This window comes from Natator depressus, chromosome 4 (genome assembly GCF_965152275.1).
Source record: "Natator depressus isolate rNatDep1 chromosome 4, rNatDep2.hap1, whole genome shotgun sequence".
Lineage (NCBI taxonomy): Eukaryota > Metazoa > Chordata > Testudines > Cheloniidae > Natator > Natator depressus.
In genome coordinates this window covers 61,447,404-61,469,734 of record NC_134237.1, presented here as the reverse complement: position 1 = coordinate 61,469,734, position 22,331 = coordinate 61,447,404, and the positions used below count along the sequence as shown (strand labels likewise).

The 22,331-nt window shown below is 41.3% G+C and overlaps 1 long non-coding RNA gene across 1 annotated transcript in view; it reads right to left on the bottom strand.

Annotated features, from left to right (window-relative positions):
* The window catches only part of LOC141985856 (uncharacterized), a 61,155-nt gene extending 51,231 nt beyond the window's left edge, over nucleotides 1-9,924 (bottom strand). Inside the window, exons 1-2 of the long non-coding RNA XR_012639037.1 lie at nucleotides 9,818-9,924; nucleotides 7,142-7,233 (exon numbers count right to left, since the gene is read on the bottom strand). This is a non-coding gene — a long non-coding RNA (uncharacterized LOC141985856). The remainder of the gene's footprint in view (nucleotides 1-7,141; nucleotides 7,234-9,817) is intronic.
* Nucleotides 9,925-22,331: the final 12,407 nt, after the last annotated feature.

The following is a 22,331-nucleotide window of genomic DNA, read 5'->3' as shown; positions in this document are numbered from 1 at the left end:
AATAATTCAGGAAGACAAATGTACAAGTTAGTGAATGTCATTGACTCACTTATGGGCATTGCAGAGTAAGTGCGTTTTCAGAATTTAAATGAGAATAAATTTGGTGAATTAGAGCACAGAAAGCATTTCATGTATATTGGCAGCATGGAAAGATGCTTGTGGAAGAAATGGCTGAATGCAATCAAGGCTGGTATCATACAGTGGACAAAAAGTCTTACCATTTGATGGTATCATAGCACCTAGGAGCCCTGTTGACGGACCAGGACCCCATTGTGTTAGGCATTGTACAAACAGAAGAAAAACTGAAAGTTTTTCCTGGTTCTAGCCATATTCCCATTCTGAGATGGAGTCTGCTTTCCTTAGTCACATTGAATAGCACCTTATTCAGCAAGTTTCTCTATTGATTTCAAGTAAAATGCTATGTAACATGAATAAAGAGTGGCAGAATCTGAACTGTGTGCATAGGGAATGTCTCTCCAGCTGATATTTTCAAAATAAATAAAAATATCTAAAGTGCTCTCAGTGTAGTAAATCTTTTAAAAAGAATTTGCAAGACATGCAATATCTAACTCCACTTCTGTGTAAGCTTAATACAAATAAATAAATCACAAGTACAGTGAGTGAAAAGTTGTGTAAGCAGTGATTGCAGTTGGAATTGAGAGTGACTATGATTCACTCAGAAAATAAAGCTTTCTTGGAAATAAGCCATACCTGGGGCACTGCACACAAGATAGACTTTTGTTTCTTCAGAACTGTACGGTGCATTATGCTGGACCACATTATAACATAAGATGATGCAATGAATCAGTTATTCAGGAAATAAGTTCCAAAAAGTGTTCATTCCCTCCTGTAAGCATGGCAGACAGTTAAATGTTTGCCCAGCTCACAAATGGACTAACAGCTCCAGTTCTTCACGACCATAAAGTATCTGGCTTTTCTTCCAGTGTTGTTGTTTTTTATCATCTTTCTTCGTGCTGCCCTTCAGAGCAAGTGACACTGATTAACAGCCTGCTTGGAGATGAAAAAGCTCCTGTCAGAACTTCTATCCAACCTTTGTGTTTTAATGAGAGATGGGCCTGAGCCAGAATCCTAAACCTGAATTTTGGGAATGTACAGTTTTCGGTGCAAATCTCATGACTCTGGTCTATCTATTTATAAAAAGGGCCAACTCCAGATCCCCAAATCTGAACATCTCAAATGTCCTGAAAAGTTCAGATTAACAGCTGGATGCAAATCAAAACTTTTGAGACTCAGACTCAACTCTGCTTTAGACAAGTTTCCATCTCATTTCCTAAATCAGTCTGGACTGTTGTTATGTGAGAAGAAAGGGCTTTCATCACATACTCTGTGCTCCTGTTTGTATTTGCCAATAAAGCGGGGAACCCAGACAGGTACTGAAGAGACTAGGCAAATCATATCCAGGCAGTGGTGAACCCTTCCAGAGCAAGAATCCATGCATTCATTAGGTTACCGGCAAGCGGAACAGCTTGTCTTTCTGTTTGGTTTTGACATTTATTATCCTGTCCATTTCCTGGTATTGGTCCTGTACACATGTGCTTTTGTATGTTTGTGATGCTTTTCTGGGGTTATCCAGGCTTGTGAGACATCTTAGTACCACCTGACCTTAGCATGAGGAAGCCGTGTCTGTGCCTGCGCCTGCTATGGATCCTTTCCGCAATACCACCAGCTTACAGGTTAACAATAGGCACGCTCCAACTCTCATGTCCTCCAAGAATGTCCCTGGAACTCCCATCCCTGATCCACCGAACACAGAATTCCTAGGTCCTCGTCTCATAAAGGAACAGTACACCCAGCTTACCAGTTACACTGTAGAACATAGCACTGCTCAACACACAGCCCTTAGATACGTTTAAGGAGAAATCAAGTGTAAGTTCATTTGACACTGAACAGAAATACAAATGATAGCAAGCAGAAATATTGGAAACAAAGGGTTACCTATAAAACTAAATCATAATGCGCATATTATTCCTAAAACTTAACTAATACCACATTGCCAGGTCATACAGAGAAGAATTTTGGGAGAGCTTTTGCTATGATACTAATCAGGCTTGGCTGTGATCTTCTGTTCATGAGACAAACACACTGTCCTCTTGGCTCAGTAGAAAGAAGCAATTTGTCTCTGTACTACAGTGATAGTACAAAAACCCATTGTCTTCACTTGTAAGCAATATAACCCTCCTTGCTTGTGTTTTTCTGTCTAGGATCTCCCCTGGAGACTTTGCAATCACTAGATTAGCATTTTGCTCAGATAGTAAATAGGTGTTCACTGTAGAATATACAATACTGAATTAACATGTAGACAGATCAACAGATACATCTTCCTGAAAAAGTCTCATTTTTGTCAATTTCTGGTGATTGGCACCAACTCTCAGATTTTAAGAACATAATTTTTAGTATATATACACATAACTCCTTACATATTTTCTGTATTATGATCCCCAAGATACAGACTTTCAGAGATCTTACATGACGCTCTTTGGTGAACTAGTATGTAGATACAAGACCCAGGGTATCCCTGCAAACCTTATGCACCCGTTTGCCCTCTGCCACTTGGACCAAGAGGTCCCAAAGTTATACCTCCCCTCTTACATTGACTGAGTAGGGTCAGCCACTGGCATCAGTTCAGGCCCCTCCTGTCTGGACAGGGCATCAGCTACCACATTTTCTCTACCCTTAATGTATAGAATTTCCATATGAGATTCTTGGAGGACTATACCCCAGTGCAGCAGTTTGGAGTTGCTACCTTTTGCTCTGTGTAGCCATACCAATGGAAAGTGATCTGTGACAACCCTGAACCCCCTGTTAAATAGGTAGGGTCTTAACTGCTTAACCGCCCACACATATGCCTAACAATCTCATTCTATGACAGAATACTTTTGTTCAGTGGGGTTTCATTTTTTACTCAAAATCAATGGGATGCTTTTTGTTACCCTCCCCTGTTTGCACTAGTATCACTCCTACATGGGCTAGATGCATCAGTGCACAGATCAAACAGGTTGTCAAAATCTGGACTGGCCAGAACAGGCTTTCCTCACAGAATTACTTTTAGCTCACCAAAGCCTTTTTGACAGACTGCTGTCCACATCACCATGTTAGACATGTACAAAAAATCAAAACCTGTGAGAATGGACACAAGATCACTGAACTCTCCCCACAAATCTGTGGTAATAAAGAGTCATAAAAGACTGGACTTGCTTTTTGGTTCTGGGTACAGGCCAGTTAACAATGGATTCCACTTTCAAGGGATCCAGGAAAATCTGGCTCCCTCCCACCCAATGACCTGGGTAAGTGACTTTAGCTGTCCCTGGCACTTTCACTGTTAGACCTCCATCTTTGAGTCTTGCCAGAACAATTCCCAAGCATTTTTTATGATCCTGCCAGGAATTGCTAGAGACTGCAATGTCAGCTATCTAGTCCCCTTCAAAATCCTGCAACCCTTTTAACACCTGGTTAACTAGCCTCTGAAAGATGTCTCCTGCTTCAATTAGCCCAACAGGCAACACTTTGAACTCAAAAAGTTCCAAATCAGTAATGGTTGATTATTTTTTTTCCTGGGCTTCACAGTCCAAGGGAATTTGTCAATATCCATTTGTTAAATCCAGGGTGTTCAGGAATTTTGCCTGGACTAAAGTGTCTAGCATGTCATAAATTCTGGGCATATATGTATACATTAGGAACTGCCATAGCATTAAGCTTTCTATAATCAACATAAAACCGCATGAGCCTATCCTTTTGTGGGGATCATAAAAACTGAGCAGCCCAGGGACTCTCACTCAGTAATTATTCCCACATCAGGCATGTTTTTTATCTCCTTAAGAATTTGCTCCTGCATTTTACCAGTTATCTGGTATGCTCTGCTGGGTGCAGGTTGTGATCCCACACAGGTGGTGTCTTAGAATGCTCCGTTGTTCAGCATATCATGTTTACAATGGCTTCTTAGTTGTGATGCCTTTTAAACCTGTTTCTATGCCCAGCCTGAGGTGCAGCCCTGCTGTAGGGGTTTCATACATTGTAAGTAACCTTGTTAACCCTTTCTACCACCTCAAAAGCTCCCTCCCAGCATTCTGCATTTTGTACTTTGTTTTTTAACTAGGGATTAATACCAGCGCCAGATCACCCACATCAAATGGTTGTTCAGAAAGTATTGTAATCATACCATTCTTTTTCTGAGCTGTTTGGCTTTTTGTGAGTTTTTCTGTACCATTCCCACTATCGCTTTTAAATCCCCTCTAAACCTTTGCACATTTTCAGCCACTGATTCCCCTTCCACCTGAGTGCTACCCTTCCAGGAGTCCCTGATGAGATGATCCAGGGGGCCTCTGACTTCTCCCATATAGAAAGTCAAATGGGGGCAAATCCTGTGGAGTCTTGGGACACCTCCCAGCAAGCAAACATCAGATTGGGATGTAATGTTACCCTATCACTGGCCGTCTTGTTTGCATATTTTCCCATCCCAGCATAGATTCTAGGGTCCCACTGAACCTCTCAACCACATTGTTTGGTTGTGGATGATATAGGACAGATTTTAATTGCTATACCTCCATGCACATTCCATAGGTCACTAAATAGCTGGAACATGAAATCTGACCCAAAATCCGATATTTTTTCTATTGGAAAATGCACTCCACTGAATATAGAAAACAGTACCTTAATAATGGTTTCAGCCTCCACAATAGACAGAGCAACTGATTCTGGGTACCTGGCAGCAAAATCCACCATGACTAATTGGTATTTCTTTCCCCTCTGGATTGGCTGGGATAATGGCCTTATGTTATCCATAGCGACCCTGCAAAATGCTACTTTGATTAGTGGTAGTATGTGCAAGGGAGCCCTGCAGTACCCTACAGGGATTTTCTGATTCTGACATGAGTCAAAAGCCCTGCAGTAATTCATTTTGAATATTAGGCCAATAGAAGTTTCTCTTTAGCTTTTCATATGTCCTTTCTATTGCCAAGTGACCAGCAGAAGACGATAGGCTAGTAACATTAATGCCACATGATGCCTTAAGGGCACAATCAATTGTTCGTAGGGCTCCCCAGGACTTCTATTTTTACCCACCAAGGCCTCCCTGTACATCCTTCCCACTTCTATAAAGAATCCCTTGCCCCATTCGCTCTACCTAGGGCATTACTGTGGAGGGCCTCCCTTATGCTTTCCAGTGAGGGGTCTGAACTTTGCTCTGCAGCAAACTGCATTTGGCTTTTGCTTTCACTGAGGACTACCTCCTTCACTTATCAGTGGAAAATAGCAATGTCTCTCGCAGACAAGGGCTCAGATGCATCTTCCCTGCCTCCTCACGGCTATCCCTATCGCCTCAGAATTTACCTCTGGGAACTCAGAAACGTATTCCCCTTTTCTACAGGTCATAATATAAACAACTTTAGGGAGTGAGACAGCATCATTGCAACTAATGCATCAGCTGGTAAATTCTTAAGAACTCCCACATTCAAAGTACCCTTTAAACCTTCCCACTCTAATTTATTGGGAACTAAAGCCACTGTGGTTTTAAACTCCCCTAGGATTATATCAACCTCCCTACTCACATCTCTCCTTACTAAAGAAATCCATGCTCCAGTGTCTTTCCATCCTTCACACACTTTACCATTTACCTTGGCCTGGTTAATGAACTTTGTCTACCTCCAGGCTGTCAGACTTGACAAAATTCACCACAACTATGACCTCTGAAATCTCTGACTGGAGGGTAGCTGTAGTAACCTGGACAGAGCAGAGAGTGGGCCCCCATATTTAGGACATTGCTTCATGTGTTTAAGGGACTCACATAAATAAAGCTTTCTTGGGTCTTCCTCTTAGGGTGGGTCTGATAGATATTAGTAGGCAGCCATACTGGGGAGGTGTGAGTTTAGTCCCCCCCTCCACCCTCCTTTTCTGCCCTGAAACACCCCCTTTCTACTTTGCTATAGGCTTTTGCCCTTTCCTTTGTGACCTGTGGTTGTACAAACAAGTCAGCTGCTTCCACAAATGTTAGGGATTTCTCCCACATTGCAGCCCTCACCTCTTGAGAGCAGACATCAAAGAACTGCTCTTGAAGAAATAAATCTATGAAGTAGTTTTAAGTTCTTGCCCCTTTTTATCCATTTTTTCATATAAGCCACCATTTTTATGAACATATTCCCCGTGATCGAACTTGTCAGCCTTATTAAGGTTTCTAAATTTTAAGTGATATGTCCCATTTTTTACCTAGCTGCCTAAACCTCTGGCTTCTCACCACTCAACAACTTCTAAAATGTACATGTGTGTTGTCAATGCAAAAATCTGCATCATTAAACATTTGGGTGAATGTCAAATTGAATTTTGACATCATAAACAACAGGAAGAATATACTGATTGAATATACATAATTCAATTTTTAGAAACCATTTTTTTCTTAAATGTGACTTAATCTGTTACAGAATGTTCAGTTTGCTGCACCAGCGTGCTATAAAAATCCATAGTGCCTTTCTGCAGAATTTGGGCCAGATCTTCAGATGGTGTAAATCAGCATTGTTTCCCTGAAGTCAGTGGAACTTAGTGGAGACCCCTTTAATCCAAATGGCCTCAGAATAGAACGGGTCTTATAAATAAGAGGAAAAAGGACTATGAAGGCTTATTTGGGCTGTCTTCAAGAAGTTATACCAAAGGAAAAGGCATAAGACAGAATCAGACACACACATTAAGAACTGAGATTAAACAAAAAGCTGTTGGCAATATAATAAATTCATAAAAACCTTCAGACACATTTCGTCACTATAGATCCAGTACCTGTCAGAGATGGCTGAGAATAATCTTGATAAATGAGAGCAATGGGTTGATATCAATAAAATGTGGTTCAATAAAGACAAATGCAAGGTAGTTCACACAGGAAGGAATAATCAGTTATTTAAATATATAGTTGAGGAACAGAGGTTAGGCAATATTACTTCAGAGAAGAACGTGGGAGTTTTAGACCATGATAAATTGTATGCAACAATTCGGTGCATTCTCAGAAAACAAATACTGTAGGACCCATACTGGAGAACTTGGGTCCATGGAAGGAAGGAAGGAAGATCACTCTCTGAAACATGCTTCTATTCCCTGACCCTGGAGAAACCCATCCAACAGGTTATATAGAGCTTCTGCCTACCTCGAGGGGCCTGAGAGGCTTCTGCTGAAGGTAGGGTTACCAGGGGAGGAGCTGGCTAGGCCGCTTTGTGTTTTCCACCATCCAGAAAATGCCTGGGGAAAAGCAGCACAAGTTAATAGAGCCTGGCACTGTGCTAACTTAAGTTGCTTCACTCTGAAGCAGAACCTCTACTTTAGAGACAGTTCTGAGGGCAACAGTAACAGGGAAAGTCCCTGCCAATATGGTTCCTCCAGGCCTGAATTGGAGCTGGTGAGGCTGGTCAGCAGAGTAGAAAGGCAAAAGGGCAACTGTCTAGATGTCCCTTATGTCCTGTGGTTTCCCCTCTTCTGCCTCCTTCTTCCCCTCACCTCCACGTCCTCTGGTGGAAGAATTAATAGGAAGCTATGGGGTGAAATCATCAAAATTAACAGCAAAACTTTGTTGACTTCAGCGGAGTCAGGATTTCATATCTGCAGTTGAAATCTGCAGCATTTCCTTTGCTCTGCATGACTTCTCCGCAAACGCAAACTGTGCCCCGGAGATTCTCATCTCAGTTATATGGGTTTAACATGGGAGAAATTTAACAGATCTCAGTAATTACTTGTGATTTACACCAGAGTAAGTAATGTCAGAATCAGGTCCTAGATAGGCTTATGCAATGTTAATAAGAGCATATAGGCTCTTTCTATTCAGTACTGATAAGGCCTCAAAGCACTGAATGCATTACATTTTCATAAGGCACATTAGAAAAGGTATAAAGAAAAGCAATATGATACAAGCTTTGGAAAATATAACCTGTAAGGGACAGTTCAAGAGAACCAGCCACGTTTGGTCTAGAGAAAAGACCCTACCTACAAATATATTCAGGGTGTTATAAAGACAGCTCAATTACAATCATTAGTCAATATGAATAGGACTTGAAGCAATGGACTTAATGCCAATGGTGAAAATGTGGGTAAAGCTCTAGAACTAAAGGAAGATTTATTTTGAACTACTGAAGAAGCTACCAAGGGAGGCTGTGGAATTACCTTCACTGAAGGTATTCAAGGCTAAATATGTCATTCATCTATCAGAAATGGCTTAGGGATAATGAAATTTGCCCTGCCACAGTACAGGGATGAAAATAATAAGCTAAATATTCCTTCCAACCCTATGATTCTATGCTAGTTGTAACTATTGATATGTAATAAATTCATTCATACCTTAATAATGAATATTTACCTCTGATAGTGCTTTCCATCAGAGCACTTTTAATAGGTCTCTATGTATCATAATGATCCTTTTATAAATAGGAAAACTGAAGCACAGAAAGGTGAAGTGACTTGTTCAAGGCTACACAGCAATTGAATAGCACAGCTACATATAAAACCCATTTCTTTGGGTTCCCTTGACCCCTCACCCGCAAAAGCAACCTTAGAGAAATTACACTTTGTCATAACAAAAGAACTTGACCCAAAACAAAGCCATGCCAACATGTTGCAAACAAACATGTGTGCGCATACTGAGCACTGAAACCATTTATTTGTCTCAGCAAGACAAACTGTTTCATGACCAGTTAAATTTTATTTTGGAATATCTGCTAACACCTTAGCCAGAATTTTGCAAGAGTTCCATTTTTTCCACTTGTGCAAAAATATAGTGCATTCTCCTGAGATCAGGAGATGAAGCAGAAGTGAATCTCTTTCTTGGAGTAAAACCTTTAAAATAATCACCATAGTTGTATCCTGGTATAGACTACTCTATCATTCAAGAAAAAGCACAATTTTCTAACCACCAATAGCTGATCAGCTTTATGTATAAGTTCTGTGCAGTGTGTCATAAAGTGAGGTTCTACAAGACATGCAGAGTTAATGGAGATTAGGGGTCAAGACAATGACCACACCGCACCTTAAGTGGGGTGGGGGGTCATTGTCTGGCTTGCCAGAGGAAGGGGTACACCTCTAAAGAGTAGAGAGGCACGGACATTGCTGCAGACTCAGAATGGGTCAGCATGGGGATGCTGACTCATCCCTCAGGTGACCAGAGCAGAGGGCAGATTATACAGGTGAAAGCCAGGCAGAGCAGCAAGGACTCCAGCTCTCCAATCTGCCTGCCACTGCATGGGAACAGGACTGTAGCAGGCAGGTTGTGGGAGAAGGTGAGAGAGACCAGGTTTCAGGCTTTGCTTCAAGTCATAGCAGGTGGGTGAGATTGGGACTGGGGGCTTCCCCTGTCAGCTAGGCATAGCAGCAGTGCTAGAACAGGGTGGGGAGGGGGTCTTTGCCTCTTGGACAAGGAACTGGACACGGGACTGGAGCTGGCAGATCCCAGGGTAGCCTGACTGCTTATCAAAGGATAAACGGAGGTCAATCAACTTAGGTTGATCCAGGGAAAACAAATTCCTGTGGGTGAGCTGGCTGCACTTGCAGGTGGGACAGGCACAAGAGAATTGATTCAAGTGGTCTGGATCTGGGTAAGCATTCAGCCTACTGACAAACATAAGGGCAGACAGGCGATTGGAGATGGTGGAGGATGCCAGTCATCGGGATATGAAAGACACCATCTACTGCAGCACACATTCCTCTGTAACAGGTTGTGTTGGTGACCAGTCTTCCAGATCCTGAAATTGTGCATGCACACACACACCACACGCACCCCCCCCCAAAATAAAATAAATAAAATTTCTCATAGCTCTGCAATGTTCACAAAGCCACTGACCTCTATGCTCCAGTGAATACCATCATACCCCAAGGTTCCACAGTGCTAGAAGCATCCACTTGGGTTACTTGCTGGCTCCTGGTGTCAGGTCCCAAAATCCATCCATCTGAAAACAAGACAATGCATCTGCATCAAAGCATGTGCCCAGGGTTGATATTAGCATTTTAGAATTGGAAAGGGTACAGAAAAGGGCAACCAAAAATGATGATATCCATATGAGGAGAGATTAAAAAGTCTGGGACTTTTCAGCTTGAAAAAGGGATGACTAAGAAGGGGTATGATCGAGGTCTATAAAATCGTTAATGGTGTGGAGATAAAAGTGTTATTTACTCCTTCACAAAGTGCAAGAACTAGGGGTCACCCAATGAAAATAATAGGCAGCAGGTTTAAAACAAACAAAAGGAAGTACTACTTCAGACAACGTGCAGTGAACCTGTGGAACTCATTGCCAGGAGATGTTGTGAAGGCCAAAACTATAATGGAGTTCAAAATTTTTTAGATAAATTCATGGAAGATAGGTCCATCAATAGCTACTAGCCAAGACAGTCAGGAATGCAACCCCATGCTCTGGGTATCCCTAGCTTCTGTTTTCCAGAAGCTGGGAGTGAACAACTGGGGATGGATCATTCGATGATTGCCTGTTCTGCTCCTTCCTTCTGAAACACCTGGCTTTGGCCACTGTCAGAAGACAGGATACTGGGCTAGATGGACCACTGGTCTGACCCACTATGGCCACTCTTATGTTTTTAGTACCTAAGTCCTATAAGGATTCTTCTGGAAGGGCTTTGGAATTCTGGGATATACCCTGGGAGGGGCAAGCAGTTATTTTAAAATTTGTGCAAGTCAAAGACTGATCAAGGAGACTGGGGTGAATCTACAGAAAGGTGGCAAGCCTGGGGTCTGCCCAGTGCAGGCTTTCAGGGCATACACTGCGATAAGACCAGGGAAGGATGGGCCCCTCCCTATGCACAGTGACAGGAGTCCTCTCACAGCATATCAGTTGGTTGCAGGTTGAGATGGGGACTGACAAGGTTGGGGCTCCCAGCACATGAACTTGGTTCCTACTCATTCAGGACTGCTGCAGCAATGGCGCAGCTGGGTATGGGGGCTAGGGCTATTCAGGCAACTGACTGTTGGCATTCTGAAATGTACAGACCATACGTGAGACCTCCACATGGGGAAAATCGTATTAATTTTCCATTGTGTTTTCATTCCAGGTGCAGGAAGATGGGCCAGGTAGATGGTGGTGTGGATCTGTGGGCACAGTATTGTTTACTGGGCGTATAGTCAGGGTTCCAGATTGTCTGAGGGTTCACAACTGGGGCTTGGTGATGAAGCAATCCTGAAATGGAAAAGAAGGGGGGCATCAGCTGGTCCATAACATGCCCCTTCTGTACACTGTGGGGGCCTGTGAGTGGGCATCAGATATAGTTGTGGTGGACCTTGGAGGAAATTTGGGAATGTGTAAAGGGGTAGCCTTAATGCATAGTCCCTCTTAGTTCTTGGAACTTCCCAGGTATAAAAATTGTATTCACATGCTGCCACACAAGGTGTGGTGGGAGCTGTGAAGATCCCTCTGGTTGGCAAAGCAAGGAGATATGTGAAGAAGGAGGTGGCCAAATTCAGGGTGGGGGAGGTCATAGAAAGGTCTGTAATTTCACAACCAACATAGGATATGGGGCACCAGAATTATTCAGGGAGGATGGGATTCATCCTTGGAGGCTGACATGTTTTTGGTTGATATTAAAGGGGGCATTAAGTCTCTGGGAACCAGCTGGGTATGGCGACGGGCGGGAGAGGCAGCCAAGCTAATTGCTGGTGCCTCCTTGTGGCGGATGTCCAGTGCAGGTGCTCCATAGGAAAGGGATACAGTGATCAGATAAATGGGGTGTTAAAGAAATGGAAAACAGGGGGGTTTACAGCCTCTTTACAGCCCACCTTAACCTGCATTTAAGGGGTTGGAGGATGGCAAAGTCCCAGCAGCAGGTTGGCAAGGAACCAGGATGGGAAAAGGGAGGAGCTGGCAAAAGCCCCTGGATAGATATTGAAATGATCATGGATCACTGTACACTTATCCACCAGGTACTCCCAGACAGTTAGTAATAAAGATGTGTCCTAATCCGGAGCCAGCATCTTCTATACTTCTTTTGGTTTAGCTGAACAATTACTGTGTACTTCCGTTCACCTGAATAGCATAGAATCAGAACTGAAAGGGACCTCAAGATGTCATCTAGTCCAGTCCCCTAGGGGGACATATTTTATCTGGATAAATTGAGAGAGTTCTGATAATCAAGAGGGCATTGAATAAGCAGCGGGGGGAGGGGGGGTGTAAAATGTCAGATTACCACTTTGAAAATGACAAAATAATCAGGTTGCTAGGGAATGCTAGCTCACACAAAGCACATTGAATACAGAATCATAGGCCGTCCCAGCAGTCAGCTACAATACAGCAAAGAACTCTCATAGCAGCCTGCTCTTTAGTGCAATATAAATTTTTCTACTGCCACTATGTGTAACTTTCAGAGAAGCAAGATGTTCAGGTAATCATTATCCTGACTCTCCATCCAGAGTAAACACTTGTTAAATGCAGCATCTGCTTCAGAGGTAGAGGGTACCTGATCCAAAGGTGCTGCTACCTTTGACTCCTCATTGTCCTCTTCAACTGTGTCCATGAGCTTCATGTTATTCCAGGGAACGTTAACAATATCTTTGTCCAACAGCTCACCACAACCCTCATTCTGAGCTGCACAGTCCATCCATTTCTGGATGGCATCAGGTTCCAAATTGGTCTGCTGAGCAGTTGCATGCAGCTCATTTGTTGCCTCAGTTTCCTGGGATACTGTAAATGGCTTAGGTTTGGGTTCATGTAGGACCTCTGATTTTCCACAAAACCTGGCTACTGTTTCCTGCCAAAACTTAGACCACAATTCAGCCAATAAGTAAGAGGCATCTTTTATAGCTAGCAACTTAATTGAACCCATCAGAGTCAGCTGCTCATTTTCCTCATCAAGGACATTAGCCAACAGTTTAGCAATGTACACACATTTAAGGGTTGATAGGATGGAATTTTGAGGTTGTGTTGGCAGGCAAAAACGAACACTGGACACCACCACTGATGGAAGTGGGCTGATCAGAATCAGGGTAGGCATCTGCATGGTCTTTAATGAGACTAGCATGCTGCATGAGGTTAATGACCACAAATGCATTTGGACAGCTGGCACAAATTTTGAAATGTAGTTTCAGTTACAGTCAATGGAAAGATAAGCTTAATGGCAGTTAACAGTGACAACTTTCTTTCAGCCCGCCACACAGACATGTCTCAGTCACAGTTGGAGAAAGTATTCTCCATTGCCTGTCTCCAACTGTTACACAGGGTTGCTAGGCACTACTGAAGAGCTGTTTCATTTCACACAGAGATGAAATAGTGATGGGTCAAACAACTCGTATTATATGTAATACAGTGTCACCTAGGAGCTCCAGTCACAGACCAGGACTCCATTGTGCTAGGGGCTCTACAAACACACAAAGAGAGAGACTGTAACTCCTAAGCACAGGGGCTAAGTATAAGACAAGAAACAAGTGGACGGGGAGCACAAAGAAACAATTAGACAATACTAGTGCTTCTCAACACAGGAGATCACAAAATACTATGTGCTGATTCCTACATTGCTCAATAATAATTCCCATTAATGAAAGCTATGATAGTAGCTGAGTAAGGATTTTGTCCAATACATGTTACTACCTTATCTTCAGTGCCCAGTTCAACAGGAACCAGAAATAAAGACAACTAAAATGATTGTAAACCTATTCAAAGAGTTATTAGCAATTGTACAACACTAACAAATACTTGCTTTGTGAACTTTATTTAAATGTCATATGTATTTCAATCAAATTCTGATAGCCAAAAAAAAAAGGGGGGGGGGATTTGGATTCCATGCATTGAATGATTTATCCAAATGGCATCCCCTTGCCTTTCCTGACCTTTAGGGTTTTGAGAAAGATGGGACTTTAGTCTGAACCAAAACCAGCCCTGTTTTTCCTCTACCTGACATACAATGCATACAACAGTTCACCTTCTGTGATCAATAAATTCTGTATTTATGTCAGGGTTAATATGAAAAAGATGAGTCTTCATCTTGAATGGTTAGAGACACATTTAGAAATGTTTCTCACCAATTACTGTAGCCTCCCAGATCAGTCGACCTCAAACCTACTCTGGGTAGTAACAGATCGCTCACTCATGTTCATGTAATGCAGTACGCTATATAACCTATTTTCTGATTTCTATTGTAACTGGTGGAATGGTTGTATATACTCTAATTATATTGCTACTTGTGTAATCGGGGTAATTTTTTCAATAGTTACCGTCAACCAGGCCCTTGTTCATCTGTTTTAAACAAATGAATATCATGCTTATTTTCAATCACTTTTTCTCTGTAATTGGTCAGTTGGTTTTAAATAGTTCTAGGGGAGAAAAATGTTTAAATAGTAGTAATTAATGATAATATTATGTTGTAGTAGTACCTAGAAGCCAACATTGTACCAGTTTGGTACAAACATAGTAAATGTGCTGTTAACGAGATAAGTATCTGAATAATCCAACAGAGATGGCATCTAGAAAAACCTCTATTGCTCAGGGTTGTGATATATCTGTAACTTGAACTCTATGGCAATGATTGCATTGTTCTCAAAATATAAAAAGCGTTATAAATTCCCAAAATAAGGATGCATGATGGCACTCAGCACTACTATAGCTGTAAAAGCAAATAATTATCAGAGAGACAAGCACATTATTTCCATTTTGGGATGGATTTCGGCGCATGTGAAAACATAAAGGTCATTTAGCTAATGCTTCTGTAATAGAACCATTTCTCAGAGTGTTTGCCTGTGGATCCACATTTCTCCCACATCAGAACATGGTTTTTGACTAATAGAAATAGCTACATTTGCTGACTTAGCCTGTTATTGTTTTACCTTATGTCAGCAAAAATGCGTAATTTTTTTTTTTTTAATTTATCCAGCACTTGTCCTGGGCTGTAGACATGCCATATTATTTAAAATATGAAATAACTAGTCAAAAAAGGAAGCCATGTTTGTGAAAAATGTCTTTTTCACTCCAATCAAAAAGTGTTTTAAGTTCCAATATTTTCAACTTGCAGTAATGCTGGTCAAAAAGGGCAGTACTTTTTGTAAAAATGTTTGCAAAACACATTTGCCCTTTCTTGGCAAAGTATTCAAAATTCAAATTATTTAGCCAGATGCAATAAGAACGGTTATAAAATTAAAAATTCAGTCCACTGCTTCCGTTATAACAGTAAGCCACCAGGTGCCAAAACTCCACCCATTCAAAACCAGGGCACTGAACTCCAGTGAAAGGTTTGAAGTCCCACTATCCCAAAAACCCATGAACAAAAGTGAGCTTTGAAGCATGTCCAGAAAGTTAACAAATACAGGCTTTGGCTGATGAAGCAAGGGGAAGTGAATTTCTGAGAACAGGTCCCCCACAGAAAACATCTTGCCAATAGTTCTCTCTCAAGTGGGCTTCTGATCAGGTGCATACTCTGATCACAATTTGCAACAGAATCATATATAGTAAAGACAATGAACAGAATGATTAGTTCATTTTACTGGAAACGTGCCAGTATGAGTTCTGTGCAGAATAATTCCAGGGAACTCAAAGACACATAAAACTTGCTTGGTTTAGAGTTTCATTACAAACTGGGAATTCAACACACATTAATTGGACAACTCCCACAATTTGTGCGAACCTGGGCCATGCAGAATTTGTGGGTTTGCATGGCTTTGGTGTGAAACTGGGCAAAACTTGCATTTTGCTTTGAGTTCTGGATCCCAGTTGAATCCAAACTCAAAAGCGTAATTCAGTGAACAGAAAGCTAAGAAAGTCAAAGCTAAAGAAAATGTGTAAAACTACGGACTTTTTCATAGCCACAATAGCACCTCTTTTACACATCATTCATAGCTAAACTGAGATTTGAGAAGAAGCTGTCTGAGGCCTTGTCTATATGAGGAAATTAATGAATTAAATTGGTTTATAAATGGATTTGGTTAAATTGTCACAACCCCGCTGTGTGGACAATCTTATTTCAGTTTCAGAGAGAGTGTCTTATATTGACTTCATAGATACTGAAACTAGGGGTGCTGCTGCACTCCCTGGTTTGTAGTAGTAACAACAACCCAAATTCATGGTTTCCGCCTTCAGCACTCCCACTATAAAAATTATTCCAGCACCGCTGACTGACTTAGCTAAAGTTGGTAAGGAATCAACTTAAACAAAATTCATGAGAGAAACTTAAATTGCAACAGAAGTGTCTATATGAGAGGGTTGCACAAATTTAACAAAATCGGTTTCTAAACTGATTTAGTTAATTGATACAATTTTCTCATGTAGACAAGGCCTGAGTAACAAGCAACAGTGGAACTGGAATGTATTTTTCCATATAAAACAAAGAAAGGTTCTTCTGTGTCTGGCATTTTGCCTAGTCACCTCAGCAAAGTGCATACAATATGGCAGTCAAATCCTATGAAATCAAAATGGCAAGATTTTACACACACTTTGAACTTACTTTTCACAGGTGGAAAAGAGACAAGGTACAAGAGAGCAGAGAATTAGAGTCATGCTATCAAGAATAAATATCAAATTCACAGTTATGGTAAAAAAAAGACTTTCTAAAATAACCACCTAGACACAGGAAGAGGATGATTTACTTGACAAACAGAGAGCTTTAACAGATTAGAACAATCCACAATATCAGAACTGCAGAGAAAGCAAAGGAACAAACAGTAAGTTAACAGAGCTGAGGGTGTCGGCTAAACCTATCCTAGAGAAGCCCTTAGTGAAACAGCCAGAGAGACTAAAGGAATGAGTATTTGTGTACACTGCTTTAGGTTGATATGGATTCAGTCTCTTGCTTTTCACCAGGATACTTTGTATAGTATTGTGAACTCCTCAAGTTGGGGAAGGGTATGTTTAGCTCTACCAACCAGCAGTTAGTTACAATAATCAGTACTGTATATGTGATCACAAAGGCATTAATGAATTTTGCAGATCAATCAAGTTACTACAGTGTCTTAATCTAAAATATTTATGCCTGTATCTGTCATTTTCATTCCATGCATCTGAAGAAGTGGGGTTTTTTACCCACGAAAGCTTATGCCCAAATAAATCTGTTAGTCTTTAAGGTCTTTAAAAACTCCTAGTTGTTTTAATCCAAGATGATTTTCAGATAAATTACCAAAATGGAAAGAAGTGTTACTGTACCCATTTGCCTGGAGTGAAAGTTTAAAGGTAGAGCAGAATCAAATATATCCTTAAGGTTTAGAGGACCCTGTATGTATTGGTTATAACCCTCTAAGAAAAGGGGACTCAAAACAATTTTTCAAGGCTGATACAATGCCAACCCACCAATTTGCATTAAGGTCAAGCGATTATCCATTCTTGAACATTTTGCTTAATCCCATATTGACTCTAAGAGAGAGTGTCTGCCTGCCAAAGAAACATTTAAAAAGCAGTAAGAGTACTGTCTGCATGCTAATGCTATCTAAGACCTTAAGGGGACAGAATATCTGCTAATGCAATTGTGCAGACACAGAACACTACAAGGTCAAGAATTTATTTGCAGTCTTTGGAAGATAAAGCAACAGTTAACTAACAAGAATAGGATTTGTTAAAGGGCAACTGATCTGCTGTAGAAACATTATAATGTGAATAAATGCAGCTGGTGAAGCCTAATGAATAAGCAAATTATTCCAGTGAAATCAGTAACATTAAATGGAGAAGGAACTTCAGAAAATAATGTGGAAATATCACTTCAGAACATCTTAAAGTGCCGTAAACAATATATAATGAGGCAATTGCAAAGCGATTTAAACTTGGATGCATATTTAAGACAAGTATTAGTCAAAGCTGAGATCAAGAAGAAGTGCAACTTGTTCACAGATCTTGGATATAAACACTTCTAGAGAGGAGTTTGGAGAGACTCGGTTAACACAGCAAAAGGTTCTTTTAAAATAGACAAAATAGCAGATTTAAAGGTCAAGGGCACAACCTACAATAGTCAGAGAAGTAATATTTATGTTAATGAAAACAGAAAGCTCAAGGAGACACACTCAGATACGATGGTGATAAGCATGATATAGATACCCAGACAGATATATAAACACTGCAGCTTTATTTCTAAAGAGCGTTGCATCAGAGGTGACATTTTTGATTGTAAAACTTGAGATGTAGAAAAGATTGCAGCCCAGCATGTTTATATTTCCTTCACTAATAAACCAGAATCTTTAACTCACCCTTTGTGTTTCAGAGTAATGGTCACGCACTTCCCCATTAACATGCTGGCTATGTCTTCACTTGGAGCTAGGAGTGGGATTCCCCAATAATAAACTTACTGGTGTTAAGTCTCATCAAGCTAGCATGCTAAAAATAGTACTGTAGCTTGGGCAGCAGTGAGCACCCAGCACAGGCTAGCTACCTGACTATGTACATTCATCTTTTATGATGAATTATAAAATGCATTTGAAAAAAGGAGCAATCTCACCAGAGTCTGCTTGCCTACTCATGCGTGGCCTTGAGATGAAATGAGTTGTTATAGCAAAATCCATTCTGCCCATCTCTGGTGGAATCTAAAGATTCCATAGCACCTTTATAAAAGAATAAAGAACAAAGTCTGGCCAGCAGTCCCCTCTCAGTAAAACAGGTGCTAAGGTCCAAAGGCATATGTATAAACACACACACACCGTTAAGTGCATGATACACGTTTATAGTCATGGGGCCTGATCCAGCTCCCTCTGAAATACATGCAAAGACTCCAATTAACTTAAACAGCTATAGATCTGACTAATAGTCACTACAAAGTACTGAGCTGCACTGTACTTACTGCACTGCACTTTTCTACTGGGATTCTGTCTACAGTACTACTCAGGGCACAGCAACATGATACTATAAACAAGAAAGCTCTTAAGTTAAATGAAAGTTTTCTCCCCGGGAGCGCCAATTTTCCTACCCCACTACTCCACTCTACAGCCTTTGTATCTTGACATGTCTCATCCCAGCTGAGGATGGTCACACCATTTCCTGCAAATGCCATCAGTGTCAGATAAGTTGTTTGAAATCAAATGAGGCAAACTCTCCTTACCCAGTAATTGAACATGCTAGGCCACATTCATCCCTGGTATTGCACCAGACATATAATTTTTATTTCCACTGATTCCAGTGGGCTTACACCAGTAAATGGGTTTCCACCAGGCATGAGTTTGCCTGTGTCTCAGCAGTAGTTCCAGAAGCTGCATACCTGAGAGTGTGACACATTTCATGGAGATGGTGATATAACCACAAAGATGTGACATCACATATTTGCAAGGACTGTTCAAGGCTACTAGCCATAGCTGGCTCATCCATCCCAGATGAGGGGTTATTATTCCCATTTCACAGCTAGGGAAATGAGGCACAGAGACATTAATGCCAAAAATGTGCACAGTTTTTGGATGCCCAATTTGTGACTACCAGGGTCTGATAGTGTCATAATTCATATGCACAAAACCTGACTGAGCTCTCATAAGCCTTTTTTAGGCCCAGGTGCTCCTTACTTAACTAAACAGCAGTCCAACTATTTAGGCAATTAACTATCCACAAGTGGATAGTGGTCTCAATCTCCTTAGAGAGCCTGTCACAGGTAAGCTGGGTGCCTGACACTCTCTGACAAGGTGCTTCCATTTTCTGGTTGGTGCCGTGGGGGCGGGGGGGAGGACAAGGCAATGCAATGGTCCCTCCTTCACACTGCCCTTTCTCCTCCCCATTGATGACATTAGTATGGAGCAGTGGTACCATCCTCCAGCCATACAGCAACTGGCCCCCTTGCAGGGGTGCAAAGAGGATGAAAGGCTCCTTGCGCCCTCCTCCCTCAACATGTGTTTCCCCTATGCAAGACAGGAATAAGTGGGCCTAAGGAGTTGGGAGGCCGAAGGACGCGCTGTAAAGGAAACTGGCAGCACAGATGCACCCAGAGGAATGGCTACCCACATCACATATAGCAATGTGGGAGGGGAAGTATGCTCTGCAGAGTCCCTATATTCATCCATCACACATCTGGGGTGGGGACTCAGCAGAGCCAAGCCCTCTGCCCCCCTCAATGCACTAGCCAATGTATCCATGCTGGCACACCATCACCATGCTGGGTATAGACCTGGTGCAATTTGCTCCCTCCTTGGAGCAATGGGGGAACAGAGTGGAAAATCATGACTCAGTTACAGTCTCCTTCAGAGGCTTCTGCAGGGGCAGCACACCACCATGCTGCCCCTTGTCTGGGTCTTGTGGCAAAGCCATGATTCAGCTTTATATTATTTCCACTTACTGATGCTGTTGTTTAAAGTGCAATAGTGCCTCAACCACCTTGCCCATGTTTCTGCATAAGTCATCTTTTGGGTGAGTCCTCCAGACCATTTCTGGTCATTAAAAGTTCCCTGGCCCTTTTGGAAAGAGTAGAAGTGTTATTTCCCCTAATATTCTGGTCGTACTCTAGCTTGGGTAATTATACTGTACTCAACTAAGTTTCCTCCTGTGATTTCAGTTGGATACCTGAGCCTTCTTTACTTTGAAAATGTTGGCTAGTGCTCCTATGTTCTGTTAAGCATCCATTCTTTAAACAAACATTTGGCACTTCTGGTTCTTCCATCATTTTGCAAATTCTTCCTGGGACCGAGATTTTGTGCAGTGTGTTATGTTTCAGTCGAGAAGAAGTTTAGAAAGTAGGAGAAAACTGAAAGTGGGCATCAACACTGCAATATATAATTATTAAACCTTTACCTGAATAATATTTAGACCAGCTGTTAGTACCAAATAATGCATGTAATATAAATTCACTGATGTTAACATTTATTTATAAGTGTTTCATCAGCATTAGTGCCACCAGTAAAGAGTTCTTAAAGAAAATTCAAAGCAGTCATCGATTTAGCTAGGGTGAGCGTTGATCAGGTCAAAACTAAACTGAATGCATTATAATGTGTTATCAGGACATTGACTAAGATTAAATCTGTATCTTATTATAAGTCTTTGTGCCAGGGAACATAGACATTAGAAACTGTAGCCTGTCCGTTATGGAGGTATGATAATTCCCTGCGGAAAAAACATAGGAGATAAAAAAAATTATATGTTGAATGAAAAAACATGAGTTAAAAAGCCTTCTGTTCTTGAATTCTAAGTTTGGACTGATGGCTACGGAGGACTCAGACACTGCAGAAAATACTTACTGCCAGATTCTGCTGCCCACGTATGTTCCGAGCAGTACCTTACTCCATGAGAGGTCTCACTGATTTGAATGGGATGATTTCGCAGAGCAGGATACTTACTCAATGTGAGGAGGGTGTCAGAATCAGGTTCTAAGTGCAGGAGATCATAAGACAGACTTTAAACAATATATTTTACACCAGTTATGTTTATCCTGGATACCAAGTCACATTTCTGCATACCAGTTTCCACACTAGAGAGAATTTTTACAGATTTTTGCCTATTGAGAATTTGGCCCACTGATTTTCACTCAGTTTTCCTTGGGAAGGGGATTGGAAGAATTACCACTTGCTGCAGTCTATGGCTTTGCGAAGGCAACACCCTCAGCGAATTGCACAAAGTACCGAAACAACCTTGCTGGTAAGACAGCATTTTTCCTGTTTCCGTGTCAGTTGGTCACCATTTAAAAAAAAAAATCTACGTTTGACATCTATAGAACATAAAATTTTGACTAGTGTATACAGCATGATGTCAAAAATCAGTCCTGCAGGAAGTTGATGGACAACAAGCCAGGATTTTATTATATAAATGGTAGTGAACCATATTACAGTGCAGTTCAGCTTTCACAGTTGCACTTGAATGTTGTCAGAGAAGGAGAATAAAATGAGAGAAGAAAAAAGGATAAGTTTCACTCTTGGGGGGAAATCCACTCCCACCCCCTCCGGCATTCAACCCTGTAGAGATCTGGCGGGTGAGGGGGGAAAGAGAGAGGACACCTCCCTCCTACAACAGGGAAAGAATGGCAGTAGAGCTTCTTTCTTAAGGCTTGAGTAGCCCATCAAAGTATATTTGTAATGTTTTAAAATGGCTTCTTACTCAGTGAACTTCCTCCCTGTGGTAGATCTGCGTAATAGGATGTAAATAGAGCTAGGCAGAAAACTTCTCATCCATCCTGAGACAACTTGTTTCAATAATTTCAAAACATTTAATTTCAATTTCAACCTTTTTTTAAAATCTTTTTTAGTCTAAATTTACTGAAGTTTTGAAACGGAGAGTCATTGTTGGGAGGGAAGCCATGTTTAGGCCTGATACAAGCCTGTTGTGAATTTAAGAGTCTGTGCTGATAAAGTTTAGCAGCATAAGCAGAACTGCACATCTGTAAGAAACTGCAGAATAATCATGTTTGTGAGGAAAATAAAAGCTGAAGTGGCCACAGAGTCTGAAGAAACTCGTCTGATCTAACACAAAATATGTACTGACGGAGGTGGAGAA